Below are 6,627 nucleotides of genomic sequence, written 5' to 3'. Positions count from 1 at the left end.
AGTCACTTGAAGGATTTGAACCCCCCTGCCCCACAAAAGCCCTATCTCCAAATAATTGTAACTATTTGACTTATCTGGAAGACTTTAGAAAGGGCCATTCTCTAAGACTGTTTTTATTTGATTTGAATCTGAGCTCTCTCTGGAAGAGAGAGAACAGTTCTAAACTTCAGAGCATATTTAGAAAACAATTAGTCGCAATTGTTTAAAATTGTCACTACCTAAGGCCAGAGGTAACAAAAGGCTGACAAAAACAAACAAACAAACAAAAAAACACAGGAGAATTACATACCTAATGGGGATATGCAAACATCCTATATATTTCCAGGAATAAAGAAGACCACATGCATGTTCAGGGCTTTGCACATGCCCATGAAATATCCTAATCTCTCACATCTGTATTACTTGAGGCTCTGCACAACCAGAAAGCTAAGGCTAAGACAGAGTTGTAAACTGCCTGGGAGAGCATTGAAGGCATGCCTCAAAACATGCAGAAAACATGATCCAACTGTATGTTGTCTACAAGATTTATACTGAAGACTTAAAAGCACAAATGGGTTGAAAGCCCGGAAAAAGATATACTATGCAAATAGTCATCAAAAGAAAACAGAGTGTTTCTACTAATATGAGGAAAAAATCAACTTAGGACAAAACTTGTTAAAAGAGACAGTAAAGGATATTTTATAATGAAAAATGTATCAATCCATCATAAAAACATGCAATCATAAACATATAGGTATATAAAAAGAAAGTGCCAGTAGATATCAATTCAGAAAAAAAAAAAAGAATTAAAGAGAGAAATAGACAACTCAGCCTAATAACTGGAAACAAATAATTCATTTTTAAACTGGATCTAACAATAACATAGAGATAAAGAAATAGAGGACTTGAACAATACTATAATCCAACTAGTCCTAACAGACAACTATGGAATATTCCACCTAAAATAAGACAATACACATTCTTCTCAAATCCAAATAAAACATTATCCAGTATAGACCACATGTTAGGCTATTAGACAAGCCCAAATCCATTTAAAATAATTAAATTCATACAAAGTACGTATCCCGAAACAATGAAATGAAATTACAAATCAAGAAGAAAAGGAAATTCACAAATCTGTGGAAACTAAACAACATAGTCCTAAATTACCAGTTAATCAAATAAGAAATCAGAAAGGAAAATATATTGGGAAAACAGAAAATACATTGAAATGAATGAAAACAAATAAACAACAAAAAACAACATGATAAAACTAATGGTATATGACTAAAGCAGTATGTAGAGTGAAATTTATAGCAGTAAAAAAAACCACAAACTTGAATTAGTGATATGACCAATCACCTTAATATGCTAGGGAAAAAAAAAAAAAGAATAAAAGAACTCAACCCAAAGCAAACAGAAGAAGGTAGATTAACAAAATAAAATAGAGAATAGAAAAACAAGAGAAAATATCAACAAAAGCAAGAATTTTCTTTGAAAGGATCAACAAAATTGACAAAACTGTAGCCACAATGAACAAGAAAAAGAGAGAAGACTCAAATTACTAATTTCCAGGAATGAAGAGGGGTTATCAATACTGACCTTATAGAAATAAAAACAATTATAAGGGAGTCAGTTGCATGCCAACAAATTGGATAACCTAGATGAGAAGAACAAACTTCTAAAAGGCACAGAAAATCAAAACTGACAATGGAAAAGCTAGAAAATATGAAAAGAGCTATAACAAGTAGAGGGATTGAATTAGTAATAATTTTCCCAAACGTTTAAAAAAGAATTGATAACAATTCTTCACAAATGCTTCCAAAAATTGTAAATAGTGGGAATTATTCATAACTCATTCTATGAGGCCAGTATAACCTTATACCAAAATCAGAAAAAAAAGATATTACTAGAGAGAGAGACAAAAAAAGTTCAGGCCAATATCCCTTAAATATACATGCACACACACACACACCCCTTAAAAACAAGCAAACCAAATTGATCAACATATAAAAAGGATCATATACTGTGACCAAATGGCCCTTATTCCAGGAACCAAAATTAGTTTAATATATAAAAATCAAACAATATGATATACCATGTAATAGAATAAAACATTACATAATAATTTCAATGGATAAAGAAAAAGCATTTGGAAGTTCCAACACTCTTTCATGATAAAAATTCTCACTGGGAATCAAAGGAAAGGTCCATTTTGCAGTAAAGAGCATGCACAAAAATGCCACAGTTTGAGCGCCAAAAGATGAAAACATCCCTCCTAAGGTGAGAAACAAGACAAAGACGTATGTTCTACCTCTTCTATTTAACATTGTGCAGGAGGTTCTAGCCAGGCCAACTGGGCAAGGAAAAGAAGTAAAGGCATTCAGATGAGAAAGAAAGATGAACAACTACCTCTATTTACAGATGACAAAATCTTATATGTAGAGAACTCCAAGGAATCTGCTAAGAAAACTACTACAGCTAATGAGTGGGTGCAGCAAGGTTGCAGAATACAATTTTGATACACACAAAAAATAGTTGCACTTGTATATACTAACAATGAACAATCCAAAAATGAAATTAAGAAAAATTCCATTTAAAATAGAATAAAAAAGATGAAAATACTTAAGAATAAATTTAAGAAAGCTGCACCACATCTTTATACTGAAAACTGCAAAATATTTTTTTTTTTAAAGATTTTATTTATTTATTTGAGAGAGAATGAGAGACAGAGAGCATGAGAGGGAAGAGGGCAGAGGGAGAAGCAGACCCCCTGCTGAGCAGGGAGCCTGACGTGGAACTCGATCCCGGGACTCCAGGATCATGACCTGAGCCGAAGGCAGTCGCTTAACCAACTGAGCCACCCAGGCGCCCTGAAAACTGCAAAATATTATTGGAAGAAATTTTTAAGAGATCTACATAAATGGAAAGACATCCTATGCTCAAGGATTGGAAGATTTAATATTGTTAAGATGTTAATCTCCTCAAATTAAGCTATAGATTCAATAAAATTTTATCAAAACCAAAAAAAAAAAAAAAGAACTTCTTGACAACCAGATTTCAGTTAAGTATAAAGTGTAAGGATGGGGGCACCTGGGTGGCGCAGTCGGTTAAGTGTCTGACTTTTTTTTTTTTTAATATTTTTATTTATTTATTTGACAGAGACACAGTGAAAGAGGGAACACAAGCAGGGGAGTGGGAGGCTCCCCGTGGAGCAGGGAGCCCGATGCAGGGCTCGATCCCAGGACCCTGGGATCATGACCTGAGCTGAAGGCAGACACTTAACGACTGAGCCACCCCGGTGCCCCAAGTGTCTGACTCTTGATTTCGGCTCAGGTCGTGGTCTCAGGGTTGTGAGATCAAGCCCTGCATCAGGCTCTGTACTCAGCACAGAGTCTGCTTGAGATTCTCTCTCTCCCTCTGGCTTGTGCTCTCTCTCTCTCTAAAATAAATAAATAAATAAACAGATCTTAGAAAAAAGTGTAAGGATGTCATAGTCTGGCTTGGAGGTCATGAAGTCCAGCGTTCAAGTGGAGAGTAGGGAATTATTTGGCAGGGATTCAGGCATCACACATGGGGGATGCAGTGGGTGGCCATGGTGGGCACTGGTCAAAGGGCATGTGCTCTGACCCCCGGGGCTTCAGCCTGTTCCCCAAGAGTCCCTTCACTGCATCTACTATTTGACAAAACCCCAGGGACCTCAAGGAAGCCTGGCCTGGAAGAGAGTAGAGGTTTGGTCTCTATGCCTAGTCCTGGGGATGAGGGCAGAGAGTAGCAGACTGCTCCTGGCATTGGTCACTTCAGGGCCAAGCTCAGCAAAATGGTGACATCTGGGAAGGGTGCTTCTGCCTATAATCCCATGAGAAGTTATATTGGTAGGTTTTTCCCACCAGAGAGATGTTTTTATGCCCAGCGTTCTCAACTGTGGGATGAAAGGCTTTGTTCTTTGTTAAACAGATTTTAGTGTTTGTCAAACAGGTGGGGAGGTGTGGAAAGCTACATCTGGCAGTTAGCATGACCATATTTCCTGGATAAAAAATCAGATTTGATGTGATCTGACAATGGCAGAGAATCTTTGAAATAGGGGCTGTTGAGGAAAACCCTGTGATGCCAGGTGATTAGACCCTGTTTGTTCAGCTGCAGCCTCCTTGGAGGCCAATGCTTGCTTTTTTCCATCATGGCAGACTTCCCCGAGCCAGCCACAGGCAATTTTACTTCCGTGTCCCAACTCAGTGGCACTGGGCCAGTCCTGCTTCAGTTTTCTACAATGCTTTTAATAGCCTGTCACTTCTTCTCTCCACCTAAAGAACCTGAAATAAACACTGAGATGAATTAGTCATGGCGAGTCGGTTTGGTTTGGATGTGGCTTCTTGGGGTGTGCCTGCCCCCGAGGACCTGGCCCAGGGCCTGCGTGTTTTACGGATGGCGTAGTGGAAGGAGTGCTTCCAAACCAAGAGGCTGAGTTTTGTCCTGCTTTGCCGCTGACTCACTCTGTAGTTCTGGGCAAACCCCTTCTCTTCTCTGAGCGTTGTTATCTTCAGAGGGGTGGTGAAGGGGCACGTCGTGGATGTGCTTGGCTGTATGCAACAGAAAATTAACCAAATACAAGTTTGTTTTTCTCACGTAACAAGAAGTCCTGAAGTAGGGACCAGGGCTGGGGTGGTGGCTCCACGATGCTAATAAGGATGAGGTTATTTTTTTTTTTCCTTCTCCTTCACATTCCTTGGCTTCGTCCTCATACTCGTTGCCTTGTGGTTGAAAGAAGACAGCTGTACCTCCCTGTGTTATGTCTGTCTTTGCACTGGAAGAAAGAGAAGCCAGGGGGCAGTCTGAAAGGTGCATTACCTGGATCAGGAATGCAAAAGTTTTCCCAGCTGATGTCTTAGCTTGTGGCCCACTCCGAGCTACAGGGTAATTTGGGGAAGCAAATCATTGTAGCTGGCTGGGCTCACTGCCTCTCCTAACACACCTGTGGTTTTATTAGCAAGTGTTTCAGTTATCCATGGCTGCATAACAAATACTTCCCAAACTTAGTGGCTCAAAATAACAACAGTTGCCTCTTTCCCACGGCTGTTTGGGTTGGCCGCGCTCAGCTGGGCAGTTCTTAGGCCCACATATGCCGAAGCTAGGTCACTCACGCAGCTGCATGCAGCTGGGAGCTCACCGGGGAGCTCAGCGGTGGCTGGACCAGACAGGATGCCTCTCTTCATCCAGCTTCTCTCTCTTTGGGGCATCTCATCATCCTGTAGTTGAGCCCAGGCTGCTTCTCGGCGTAGCGGCTGGTTTCCAAGGTGGGGGTGTTTTAAGAGGACCAGTCCCAATATGCAAGTGCTTATCAAGCCTCTACTCACATCACACTTGCTGATGTCCTGTTGGTCAAAGCAAATCACACAGTCCAGCCCAGAGACAATATGGGAGGTGTGGTTCACGGGGGGCCATGACCATAGGTGTCTGCCACAGGAAGGAGGGAGGGAGAGTGAATATGGGGCTGGCAATAAGTCTGTTTGCCACAGTGGGTTAGACCTCAACAGTGTTTTCCAGACTACGAGTCTTGAGATCAGTTTAGTAGTTGATGAGCAGCATTTAAAAAGAAAAAAAAAAAGAAAGAAAGAAAAGAAATAGAAAGACTGTAAAGTATATACATGTATGCACAGAAATACCTACATTTTAAGCATGCGTATGGATTAACATACGCAATGAAAAATAAAATTTTGCACTCAAGAGTCACAGTGAAAATAACTGGAAACACTGGGCCTGAACACCTCTGAGCCCCATGCTCTGATTCAATGGCAGAGTCTGGCGGCGAATGTCCTGCCGACCCCCTTCCGTGCGAGGAGCTGTGTGACAGGGACGAGTCCTGTCCCCAGGGGCATAAATGCTGCAGCAGTGGCTGCGGCCACTCCTGCCGTGGAGACATCAAGGGAGGTATGTTGGCCCCTGGGGGAAGGAATCCTTGAGTTCCAGGGTCGGTTGGGGAGGGAGCCATCTGTGGCCTCCTTGTCTTTCCCTTCCTGGGGGGAGTCAGAGTTCTCATCCCTCCTGTCCGCCTAGCCCCCAACCCAAAGCCACCCCTCCTCCTGGGGCCCCAGGGGGCCCATGCTGGCGTTGAAAGAGCTAGGGGAAGGCAGTGTGGGTTAGTAGGAAAAGTCCCGAGTCTGGAAGACAGGTAGCTTGGCTTGCGGTCTTGGTTCTGCTGCTGACTGGCTCTGTGACCTCGGGGAAGCAGACTCATCCTGAGCCAGTTTCTTCATCTGTAAAGTGAGGGAATTGCCCAAGATCATGGTTTTCTGACCAGATTCTTAGCAACATATCCACAACAGATAAAAGCATTCCTGATTTGATTTCTTTAGTTTCAATATATATATTTTAAACAAATCCCTATTTTTTTTTTTAAAGATTTTATTTATCTTTTTGACAGAGAGAGACATAGCGAGAGCAGGAACACAAGCAGGGGGAGTGGGAGAGGGAGAAGCAGGCTTCCCGCAGAGCAGGGAGCCCGATGTGGGACTCGATCCCAGGACCCTGGGATCATGACTTGAGCCGAAGGCAGACGCTTAACGACTGAGCCACCCAGGCGCCCCCCTATTTTTTTTTTAATAGTATCTAGACTAAGGACTTTCTTTTTCTTTCTTTCTTTTTTTTTTTTTT

General features: G+C 41.6%; 1 protein-coding gene across 1 annotated transcript in view; it reads right to left on the bottom strand.

Moving 5' to 3' along the window:
• The window catches only part of WFDC3 (WAP four-disulfide core domain 3), an 18,229-nt gene that overhangs the window by 1,984 nt on the left and 9,618 nt on the right, over positions 1 to 6,627 (bottom strand). The gene's annotated exons all lie outside the window — the stretch shown is intronic.

The sequence above is a fragment of the Leptonychotes weddellii genome, chromosome 10 (genome assembly GCF_054177405.1).
Source record: "Leptonychotes weddellii isolate Sample4059 chromosome 10, ASM5417740v2, whole genome shotgun sequence".
Lineage (NCBI taxonomy): Eukaryota > Metazoa > Chordata > Mammalia > Carnivora > Phocidae > Leptonychotes > Leptonychotes weddellii.
Note: the sequence above shows the minus strand (reverse complement) of the source record. Positions and strands in the feature narration are given on the sequence as shown.